Here is a 12,810-nt window from a genome sequence, read left to right on the forward strand (position 1 = left end):
CAACATGACAAAACAGGAAAATGATAAATGCTGGAGAACATGTGGGAAAATTTGAACACAAATACATTGTTGGTGGAGTTGTGAAATGATCCAACCATTTTGGAGAACAATTTGGAACTATGCCCAAAGGGCTACAAAAATGTGCATACCCTTTGATCCAGCAATAGCACTTCTAGGGCTATATCCCAAAGAGATCAAACAAATGGGAAAAGGACCCACATGTACAAAAATATTCATAGCAGCCCTTTTTTGTGGTGGCAAAGAATTGGAAATTGAGAGGATGCCCATCAATTGGGGAATGGCTGAGTAAGTTGTGGTATATGAATGTAATGGAATACTATTGTGCTATAAGAAATGATGAACAGGCTGACTTCAGAAAAGCCTGGCAAGACTTATATGGTCTGATGCTGAGTGAAGTGAGCCAAACCAAGAGGACTTTGTACACAATAACAGTCATGTTATGCAATGACTAATATTGCTAAACTGAACCCTTTTCAGCATTACAAGGATCTAAGCCATCTCCAGAGGCCTCGGGATGGAAAATGCTGTCTGCATCCAAAGAAAGAACTATGGAAGTCAAATTGCTATCACTTATTTTTACCTTCTGTTGAGTTTTGTTTCATGTTTCTGATGGTTCCTCCTATTGGTTTTAATTTTTACTTACAACTTCACTGATGTGAAAATATGTTTAATGGGTAAGTAAATTTAAAGCCTATATCAGATTGTGCGCCATCTTGGGGAGGGTGGGGGGGAGGAGAAGGGGGAGAAAAATGTTCAAGTCAAAAGCACATGGAAGTGATTGTTAATAAATCAAAATAAATCAATAAAATTTTTAAAAAATGAAATCTGCCTGTGCAACATTTCTTATGGAACAATAGTATTCCATTACATTCACATACCACAGCTTATTCAGCAATTCCCCAATTGCTGGGCATCCCAAACTTTTCCTATATGTTAGAGTGAGAGAGAAGAAAAATCAGAACAACAATTATATACATGGGAGAATTGGGAAAACCATTCCTAGGCTCAAAAATTTTGAAAAAGAATAGAGTTGACAATCAAGAAAATCTGAGTTAGGCAGTTTCTTGCTTATTAGATTTTAAGTCAAATTGCTTTAGAACATACACCATTTGTTGAACACCTACTGAATGTTTAGCGTAATGTTAGTCTGTGCAGAGGAGTGGCGGGGAGAAAAGAATGAGTAAGAGTTGACATTAGAGGCAACAGCACCCCTCACGTTAAGTTCCAGAATTCAGTGTTCTATCCTTCAATGTTCTATTCAAAATGGTTGGAGAGGGAAAAAGTGTTATCTTGACTTTTACAGATACAGCTAATTAAACAAGCATTTAGTAAGTGCTGTGTATGTGCCATTCACCTTGATCAAGGAAAAATCATTTGTACTTTGCAATTTTCAGCAGATAAAAATAAATATTGCCCTTATATTTGATATGTTGTTAGTCTGATTACTCATATGGAAGTTTAAGGTCCCATACCCTTTCTTTGTGGAAAATTAAAAGCCAAATTCTGATGTCCCCTGGAGAAAACATGGTTTCATGGCAAAAGCTGCTTTGGGAGGCAGAATTGTATTCTGGAAAGTACTCTGGCTGCTATGGAGTCAGAGGACCCGGATTCAGATTCTGCCTCTGATGCTTAGTATGAACAACAACTTAACCTTTCTGGGCCTCGGTATTTTTCTCACCTGGCTAGGAGGAGATTATTGAGGTCACCAGAGGGCCTGGGATAATGTTTGTTCCCTTCCCTGATGCATGTCTCATAGTAACAACCTCCTGCTTTATGTGTCTTCTTGTGCATACTGTTCTGCAGTCAGCGTCTATATTTTTCTTTCTGTAGCTCTGCCTGTCTGTGCATATCTATGTCTGTATTTTGTTCTTTGTCTCCCAACATATACAATATACATAGTGCCTGTGTGTGTGTGTGTGGGTATCTTCTGATATTTTGTAGCTCCTAATGATTTAGATCTACACTCAGCTGGCAGTTCAGGACAAAGCTGGGAAGAAGTCCTCACCTCCTCCTGGACTAGGGATCATAATGGAGGCCTGATAAGGAGGTTGCCTGAGTGTCAGCAACTCAGATTTCCAGGTATCCTTGTAAACCAGTCACCACAACAACCAGCCATTAGAACTGGCTAGAGCTGCCTTTGCTGTACACTGAATTTAATCCCTAGAGAGATTATACTCCCACAAAGTTGAGGTGGATAATGATTTTGATTTCCACTTGAAAAGGTATGAGACCCCTATCCTATTACCCGCTCTTGAACAACCAGGGGCAAGCATCCTGGGGCCACGTGTTTGCTCTTTTTGGCACAGGGGACTTCAATGCTTGTTTATTCTTTCACATTTATATTGCCTAAATGACTCACCTCATCAATAATTTATAGTGATTGAGCCAAACCAGCATCAGTCACTCATGCAATGGCAAGGGTTAAGCTCTGATGGGCCTACATGAGTTCATTTGTGCTACCTGGTAGGAGAAAAATTCCTTTTTGCTTTCTTATTCAGTTATTACTAAAAATCACTAGGAAGAGATTCTCACTCCAGGTTTAGGTAGACTACATATGTACCCTACACACCCCAGGTTCTACCAGAGGCCAGATGATGGGAGGAAGAATTTGGTCTTAATTAGCTTTGAAGGACCAAAGATCCTAAGCAACTGTATCAATAGACTTGACCTCAGTTGTACTCCCTAATTGGGAAGATCTCTGGCACAAACTGTGTGAGCTTACCAGGGGAGGGAAACCTGTGGCCTCAAAGCCACATATAGCCTTCTAGGTTCATGAATATGGCCTTTTGACTGAGTCCAAATTTTACAGAATAAATCTTTTTATTAAGGGGATTTGTTCTGTGAAGTTTGGATTTAGTCCAAGGGTGACTTGAAAACCTAGAGGGCCACATGTGGCCTTGAAGCCATAGACTACCCACACCTGGCTTGGGCAACTACCTTTCCAGGTATGATATTCAGTGTTCTGAAGACCCTCCCAGCTCTGTCTGTCTGTATGCTAAGGACCTTTCTAGTGTAGCCAGTCTATATGCAGTCTGAAGTCCTCCTGGAGCAATGACATTCTGGATTTCAAGGTCCCTTCCAGCTCTGGCATTCTATATTCTCTGATCTCTGCATCCTCCTAGAACTCACATTCTATGATCTAAGGACATTCCCAGCCTTGACATTCTATGATCTGTTATCTTAGTGTAACACCATGAGCTCATTTTGAAAGTGAGTCCAGGGGTAAGATAATGTCCAGCCTCTGTCCACATGGTTCCAACTCCCACAGGTTTAAGGAATTGCTTTCAGATGAAACATTTTGAATTAGAAAAATTCCTAACATTTGGGCTGAAGTTGAGCTCTTGGCTGAAACTGACATTTATATCTGTCTCTATTTAACCCCTGGACTCTCTGTGGTTGAGGCAAAATCCAGATTACTAGAAACCTTTGTGTGACTAAATAGCAGATCACTACAGTGTCTATGATTTAGAATCCTAGAAAATAAGCTAAAAGCTAGTTTAAATATGCAACAACTTTAGAATATGAAATAAACCAACATAAATCATCAACATTTCTATATATAACCAACAAAACCCAGCAGGAAGAGATAGAAAGAAAAATTCCAGTTAAAATACTGTAGACAATGTAAAATACATGGGATTCTACCTGCCAAGACAAACTCAGGAAATATATGGACATAGAAAACTTTTCACACAAATGATGTCACATCTGAACAATTGGAAAAATATCTATTGCTCATGGATAGATTGAGCCAATATAATAAAAATTACAACTTGACCCAAACTAATTTACTTATTCAGTGCTATACCAATCAAACTATTAAAAAGTATTTTGTAGAGTTAGGAAAAAATCATAAAAAGATTCATCTGGAAGAACAAAAGGTCAAGCATATCAAACGAACTAATAAAAAATAAGTAGGAAGGTGGGCTAACTGTACCAAATCTCAAACTGTATTATAAAGCAGTAATCATCAAAACTATCTAGTATTGTTTAAAAAATAGCATAGTGGATCAGTGGAATAGATTATATATACAAGACATAGTAGTAAATGATCATAGTTATCTAATGTTTGATAAACCCAAAGATCCTCCTTCTGGGACAAGAATTCGCTATTGGACTAAAACTTCCATGAAAACAGGAAAACAGTATGGCGGAAACTAGGTATAGACCAACATTTTACACCGTATACCAAGAGATAGTCAAAATGGCTACATGATTTTGATATAAAGGGTGATATGTTAAGCAAATTTGGAGAGCAAGGAATAGTTTACCTGTCAGATCTCTAGAGAAGGGAAGAATTTAGGACCAAATGTGACATGAAGAGTATTACAAAATGTAAAATGGGTCATTTTGATCACATTAAAAGTAAAAGTTTTTGCCAAACAGGACCAATGCAAACATGATTAGAAGAAAAGCAGAAAGCTGGGAAATATGTTTACAGTAAGTATAAGCCTCATTTTTCAAATGTATACAGAACTGAGTTAAATTTATAAGAATGCAAGTCATTCCGCAATGTATAAATAGTCAAAGGATATGAACAGGCAGTTTTCAGATGGAAAAATCAAAGCTGTCTAATTCACCAATGGATCAAGACAGAGAAGGGAGGAGAGTGTGGCTAGTAGAGGGGTAATGGCCTGGGAAAGAACTGAGAGGTTGAGGGATTGGGGGCTGTTATGGGTTTGGGGTTGCAAGGTAGAGGGAGAGGTAGAATGACAATACATTCTGAGCAGAAGAGGGCATTTCATAGTTTTTGAACATGGAAGTGTCTTATTTCTGGGTGATGGTAAGATCAAGGGTATTACTTTCTTTGTGTGGGGGTTGAAGTAGGTAGCAGGTCATGTGAAATGAGTAAACTGAGTTAATCTGTGAGGTTAGGATGCTGGAGAGACATGTATGATGAAGTCCCCTCATATGAGGGCAGAAGTTGGAGAGAAGAAAAAGACTGTGAGCCAAACACTGAACACATTAAGGAAAGAAAGGCAGTGTCTTGGAGGCCTGTAGACAACAGCTACCAGATTTTTCTTTGAGTGGTAGATATGGATTGAGTAACCCTCAGAGAAGAAGCTATTGAGTGATGGTGGAGAAGGAGAGCCTGGAAGTGACAATGGAAATCGAGGAGTATTCCAACTCTCCCACCCTAATTGTTGAGTTGGCTGAGTGACTGAAAGTGTAGCCAGTGCCTGAAAGGGAGGTCAGGGAGGCTGTTTCATCAAGAAGAAGCCAGATAAGTCTTGGAGTGGAAAAGAGAAAAATTTAAGGTGAAAGCAAGTTTGTTACCTAGAGAGCTGGCATTCCAGAAGGCACAGTGGAAGGGGTGGATAGCTTTATAATGGGACACTGAGCTGTCCAGTGGAGGGATGGGCAGTGGGGGTAAGGGGAGGACGGATAATTGAGTTTGAGTATTGAGGTGGGAGGCAAGGAGAGCAGAATCAGTGAAATAGGAAGAGTGTGACCCAGGGGACAGAGTTTCTTAATCATTGAGGAATGATTTCAGGTAGGTTTTCATTTCCCATAGAGGTGTAGCCTCAGGGTACAGTTTCCTCAGGAGTTCAGATAGCTCAGGCAAGGGACAAGTTCTGGAATGGTGTTATTCTCCTTTTCCTGAGTCAGGAGAGCAGTCTGGAGACTTGATGGAACAGCTTTTCTCTTCTTCCCTGGAAAGGAGGAATCTCATCCTTGATGGAATGCCATTTTCTCCCTTTACCTCAAAGGCAGGAGCCTGCCATCAGGTGGAATGGCGTTTCTTTTTTCCCCAAGGATTCTGGAGATGAGGAATCAGTTCATTTTGTATCTTGGATATGAGAAATTAATTAGAGAAGGTTACTGCAAAGATATTCCCCCCACTTATCTGTTTCCCTTCTCATTTTAACTGCATTAGGTTAGTTTGTGCAAAACCTTCTCAATTTTATACAGTCAGAATTGTCCATTTTATCTTATGGGATCTGCTCTATCATTTATGTAGTCCTGAATTCTTCCCCTAGCCATAGACTTGAAAGGTCATTCCTTCCTTACTCCTCAGATTTGTTATTCCATACTTAATTTCTGCCAAAACTACTTTCCAGTTTCCCCAGGAGTTATTTTTTTTAAATCAAACAGCCATTTCCTTGTAACCAGGGTCTTGAGTTTCTTGAACACTATGCTACTGTGTTGATTTGCTTCTTTGTGTTGTGCATTTAATCTCTTCCATGAATTTCAAACTTATTTCGTCTAGCTCCATAATGTTGCTTTCATAATTTGGGATGGCATTTAATGAGTCAATTAATGTAAGTAATATTGTTATTTTTCTTATATTGGCTCAACCTATTCCAGAGCACTTAATATTTCTCCAATTCTTTAGGTCTGTCTTTATTTCTGTAAAAAAATGTGTTTTATAGTTGGATTCATATAGTTCTTGGATTATTTTGGTAGGTACATTCCCATACACTTTTACAATTTCTACAACTATTTTGAATAGATTTTCTCATTCTAACTCAAATACCAGACACAACTAGTTTGTGGAGATTCATTTTGTATCCTGAAACTTTACTGAATTTATTATTTCATTAATTTTGATTGACTCTTTGGGGTTTTCTAAGTAAATTATTTCATCATCTACAAAGATTAATAATTTAATTTCTTTGTTTATGCTTATTCCTTAATTTGGTCTTTCATGTCTTATTATTATTGCTAGCATTTTGAAGACAATATTAAATAGGACAGATGTTTCTGGTGTATAAATCCATATCCAGACATCACTCTCTTTTTTCACACCAAAACATAAGAAAATGGGAGTTGTATCTTCTTTATGGCAGGATGCACAAATACAGGGGTGCCAACAACAGCTAAGATGCCCTAAACCTTCGTACCCACTTCATTATAGTCACTTATATGGGGAAGGTATCCATTTTCTTTCCCCAAAATCATTAACTTTTTTCCAAGCACCTGACCTGTAATCAGGGGAGCCAATCAGGAGCAGGGAACTAATTAGGAAATTACTCTGTCCTTGTTCATTCACCCAGAGAGGTGAATAGACCACCATGGTGGAAAGATGCAGGGAGTGAGAGGTGGACTCCTCAGAAGATAGGGGCTCAGGGGACAGAAAATATACTGTAGGTAAAGAAAGATGTTCAAATTAGTGGGTTAAGAAGCCACTGGACCCCAACCATCAGAGACAGATAATGAATTGGGGTGAGGGAGAATGAGATTATCATTAATTAATTGTCCATTTATTCAGCTGATCAATTAAATGATAAATCAATAATATATGCCTCCTACTTTTTCTCTTTTTTTTTCTTGATTTACCTGATTTGTGACCTGTCCATTGTTGTTTTTGTCCTTCCTTCTGGAAGAGGACCAATGATATTAGGAAGGTGATGTTTTGACTTACAAGTGAATTGGATTTAAATGAGGCAGGGTTGTGCAAAGTCACCAGTCTCATTCTCTCCTCCAGAGCCATGTAGGTACAGTGGCAAGATATAAGTCAGGATGACTGGAGATGGCCCCGAATGCAGTGGGAGCCTTGTCTCATTATTTCACAATTGACCCTCACCTTACCATGAGGTTAGTATTGAGGATAGGAATACTCCTGAGGCAGCCCCTGGTCTGAGTCCTCCAGGGGCTCTACCACAAAAGCAGAATCAATCAGTCTGCTCAGTAAACTCCATTGGCTCCACAATACATCTAGGATCAAATATAGACACTTCTGTTTGTCATTTAAAGCCCTTTCAACCCTGGCTACATCCCACCTTTCTAGCTTTATTCTATACTACTCCATAATAATAACATTAATCAATAAACATTCATTAAGTGCCTACAATGTGCTAGGCACTGTGTTCAGCACTGGGGATACAAAAAGAAGCAAAAGACAGTTCCTCCTTTCAAGGAACTCTGACTCTAAGAGGAGAAAAAACAAACCAATACATACAAATAAGCTATGTACAGAATATACAGGAAATAATTAGCTAAAGCAATGCACTAGAATTAAGAGGCAGTAGGAAAGGCTTCTAATAGAAGATGGGGTTTAAGTTGGGACTTAATGAAAGCCAGGGAAGCTAGTAGGCAAAGATGAGAAAGAAGAGCATACCAAGCATGGGGGACAGCCTGAGGAAAATGCTGGAAGCTGAGAGATGGAGTGTCCTGTTTGTGGAATAGCAAGGAGACCAGTGTCACTGGTTCAAAGACTAAGGTGCAAGATGACTGGAAAGGTTGGAGGGGGCTATTCCCCTTCAGGAACTCCATTCACTAAGATTTCCCTGCTTACTATTCCTCACACATAACACTTCATTTCCCATCCACAAGCCTTTTATTCCCCATGACTCCCACAAAGTAGGCACTTTATAAATCCTAGTTAAATGATTAATTGGCATTGAGGAACATAGTCTTTCACTGTCATCTGGTGGTCAACAGCATTGTTGCACTTCACTGAAATGTTTAAGGCTCTGATCAATAAACCTATTCAATAAACTCCAGTGTCTCCCTTGTACATATGGGATCTGAGACTTCTCTTTTTGTCATTTAAAGCCCTTCATATTTGAGTTACATCCTACCTTCTTAGTCTTTTTATATACTTGTCTCCTTCATGTACTTTACTGTAACTACCTACTTATTACCCCCATGACTGGCACAAAGTGCCTGGCACTTAGTAGGTGATCAATCAATGTTTGTTGAATTGAATTGAATTGAAAGTAGTTGCATAATTAATGCTTGGTAACCAATTAATTACCATTGAGGAACAGGGTAGTCTTTCATTGACATCTCCTGTTCAAACTAGATAATGCAGCTTACTTAAAAGTTGAGAACAATGAGAAATACTTCAAATGTTATCATTTAATGACATCAAATAATATCATCATTTCATGGTTACTTTAAGGCTGCTATGTTGTGTACAAGTCCTAATATTATAGTCAGACTTATTCCAGAGTCTACTTTTATTGGATTTTAACCTGTGTGACAGTTTACTCCTGGGTAAGAGGAAAATAATGGAGCTAAATGAAGTCCTCAAGTTATGACAGGAAATGAGTAATGAATTCCTTCAGTGCAAATAGGAATTCATGTCAAATCATCAATATCAAAATTACCTATGAAACTCTTCATTATAGCAAAGGTCATCTGATATAGGATCAGAATTCATTGCAATGGAGACACCACTCAGTTGGTTTCACCCTTCAATGTACCAGTTAATTTGATAAAACATTGATATTACCCACTCACAAGAGCAATATTCAGAGCAAATAAATGCAAAAATATGAGCGATCTTAGTTTTGAAGGAAATTTATGAAAGAGATGTCAAAAATTAGACTGAGACTTGACCATTGTGAAATCAGGCATGGAGATAAATATTGGTGCTGGTGAGATGGGCTCGTCAATTCAAAACACGATAACCCTGGGGAGCATACAAAATCCAATAGTACATGGGGCTACATCTGTAGCCATTGTGCTCATTAGTAGGGCAGAAATTCCAATCCAGCTCCTCTACTTCCAAATGCTCAATGGGAGATCATCCATCTCCCACTGTTATGTTCCTTTCCAAACAAAGCCCCTCCCCTCCTCTTTCACCCTCTTCCTTTCCCTCTCCCTCTCACCCTAACTGCTTCACTCCCTCACTCTCTGCCACCCTACCTCTGTCTCTTTCACTCTGTCTCTGTCTCTTTCTTTGTCTCTCTCCTTTCAGGCACTGCCAAGCTTATGTGGTGTATATTATATTGCCTAAGTTCCCTCTCTGCCCAGGCATTCCTTTAAGACCTTCAATGAGTCCAAGTGATTACAGGACCCTACTTCTAGAGATAGAAGAGATGTTAGAGGCCATCTACTTTCATCCCTCTAATTTTACAAAGAGGGAAACTAAAAACCACAGTGATCAAATGATTTATCTGAGAGAACACAGCTACTAAGTGTCTGAGGCAGGATTTGAACTGGGTTTTGCTGATTTGAAATTCAAAGATGGATCCACTACATCCTGCTGCCTTCTATTCTCTCATCTCTCCAAGCTACTCATCACTCTATAAGTTCTAAGACTAAAGATATAAGGAAGGGTTTGCATTTTTTATGGTAAAGGAAAAATAACTTCCCCTAAATGAAAGATTCCTCTAGTAAGCACTCAGTAGATCCTTACTGGCCTGAATTGAATTCTTTGGCTTCCTGGTCTACATAATAGTCTATCCAGCAGGTGTCACTTCCTTTACCCCACCTTTGCCTCTTGCTAATATGAGAAGTTTGAAAAGATTTATACAGCAGCTTAGGTAAGATAATAACAGTTATACAAATCATTATTTCAGCACCAAAGATGCTATAAATCTCCTGCAGGCATCCTATCATGTAAAAAAGTGAATCCAATACTACTTATGCATCAGAGGGGACCAAAGGTGGCAAGGTAGTTCTACCACCCTCTGGTTCTCAGGGAAGCATTCTCTCTAGAAGAGTCTGATGGGAATGCATCATTTCCTTCTCACCCAGCTCCAGGATTACCATAGGCATCAGTGGATTGAGTATTGTCATCAAAGAGCAAAACAACAGACAGTCTATAAACCTGGGTGTGGGGTCATCACTTCCTAGAAAACCTCCTTCTTTCTATATCTACTGTGCTAAGAAAACAGAATAATGGAACACAGGAGCCCCAGTGCCCTTTGCTGCCAGGTTAACAGTCACAGAACACCACATTGACAGTGAATCTCTATGTTTAGAAAGAGCTGATGTGAATTTCAACAGTATATTTTGTTCTACTATTCATTCCTAGATCTTTCAGGGGACAAAACAGGAAGGAAACAGTTCAAGAACTTTGTCTATAGGGAACAGATACAATAATTTGAAAAGACTTCTTAGAATCAAAAAAAATTTGAGAAAGCGCTAAGCAGATGGTGGCCAAAGAAAATCCTAGTTATAAATTCCTTGTTCATTGGCTTTTAAGTGAGTTCACTCTAGAAAAACCCCATTTCAGGGCAGCTAGGTGGTGCAGTGGATAGAGCACTGGCCCTGAATTCAGGAGGACCTGAGTTCAAATCCGGACTCAGACACATAACGCTTACTACCTGTGTGACCCTGGGAAAGTCACTTAACCCCATTGCCTAGCAAAGTAAAAAAAGAAAAAAAAAGAAAAACCCCATTTGTTGAGCCCTTGCTGCCTGTCCAGCACAGAGCTAGGCTCTGTGGAAAGGGGAAGCTAGAGAATGACAGTGAAAGGGTGAGGATTAAGTGGACAGAACTCCCTGGAAAGTGTTGTCTCAATAGAAATAAATGGGTTTGGTCTTTTGTTCTCCTTCCCATTTCCCCTCATCTCAAAGTCATCAAATTAGACATTGCTTTTTGATAACAACAATCCTTACTTGCACACAGGAAGAGGAAGTGGGGATTGGCAGTGAGGCCATTTTGTGGTATAATGGAAGAAGCTTAGATTTGGACTCAAAAGAGGCACAAGCACAAATCCTGCCTGGATCATCAATGGTGTGTGTAACCTTGAACAAATCAATTAAGGCCTCTGAGCTTCACTTCCCAGATCAGTAAAATAAGAAGGTTTCAATACATAGCATCTGAGATCCCTTTCAGCACCAGATCTATATTCCTGTGTATGACTTCAAGTAAGTCACTTCTCCCTGGGTCTCAGTTTCCTCATACAGAAATTGAGTAGTTTGGATAGATAACCTTTGATATCCCTTGCAACTCTTGATCTAAAATTTTGTGCATAACCTTGGCCAAATCACTTGTGTAAAAGGAGGGGACTGGACTACATGGTCACTGAGGTCCTTCCCATCTCCAGATCTAGGTGGATTCACTAAAGGCTTTAAAGGAATGACTAGGTAGAGAGAGAGCTAAGGCCACACATATACACCCTACATTTGAGAATATTGGTAGTGCATGAAAGAAGAAAAACGTATTTTCTCAGAATATAGTGCATCCATTGGAGAGGGATGGAGAACATGGTTCAAGGGCAATGAGAAGAATGAAAAGCCTGGGAGACAGAGTTTCTGGTTAATTAATAATAAATTTATTAATTAAGCTAGCTGATAATCAATAAATTGCTGGTCAGTGTTTTCTCTCCATAATCAAAGAGAAAACCATGGAGATCACTGAATGCTTACATTCCTTCAGAAAAGGAGGTGTCCCTGACAGGTGAAAAAGAATCCTGATTGGTGAACAATTAATAAGGAAGCAAGATCAAAAATCTTCATCTCTTCTTGCTAAGAACATGGCTTGATCATGAGACTCAGCTATCTCCAGCCACTGGGACAAAAGAACCCTTCTGATAGCAGCTCACATATGCCAGGGCTTTCCCTAACTGTAGGATGGAATTCTTCTGGGGCAAATGACTTCACTTCATCAAGGGCAACTGGGCATTCTCCTACCATTTCCTCACTTGGCCTTCTTTGCTTCCCCTTATGCTTCCCCCTATTTTTGTTCTGTGCTTCCCTGACCAAAGGCCAGAAATGAAAATGGAATAAAAGTCAAGGAGTAACCTCTCCATCTTCCATTAATTATCACCATCCTGTTCATCCTGGGCTGTGGTCTTGGCCTTTCATACTCTTCCTTTCTCTGTAAAAGAGGTAAGGAGACTTTTTCACAATTCCTTCATTTTCTAACCAGCCTCAGCTCCTTCTGAACTTTAGGGGGCCTGCCACTGTTGAGGAAGTATGTTGACAAGTTTTGGTATTCATGAGACAGTGTGGGAAATCAGAAAGTGCATTGCACCTGAGGTGAGAAAAAAGCTGTGTCTGAATCCCTCCCCAGACACTTCCTACCTGTGTGACCATAGGCAGGTCCCTTGACCTCTCTGGGCTGCAGTTTCCTAACTTGCAAGATGGAGCTAATAATACAGTAGCA

This window comes from Phascolarctos cinereus, unplaced genomic scaffold (assembly GCF_003287225.1).
Source record: "Phascolarctos cinereus isolate Bilbo 61053 unplaced genomic scaffold, phaCin_HiC Scaffold_6;HRSCAF=336, whole genome shotgun sequence".
Lineage (NCBI taxonomy): Eukaryota > Metazoa > Chordata > Mammalia > Diprotodontia > Phascolarctidae > Phascolarctos > Phascolarctos cinereus.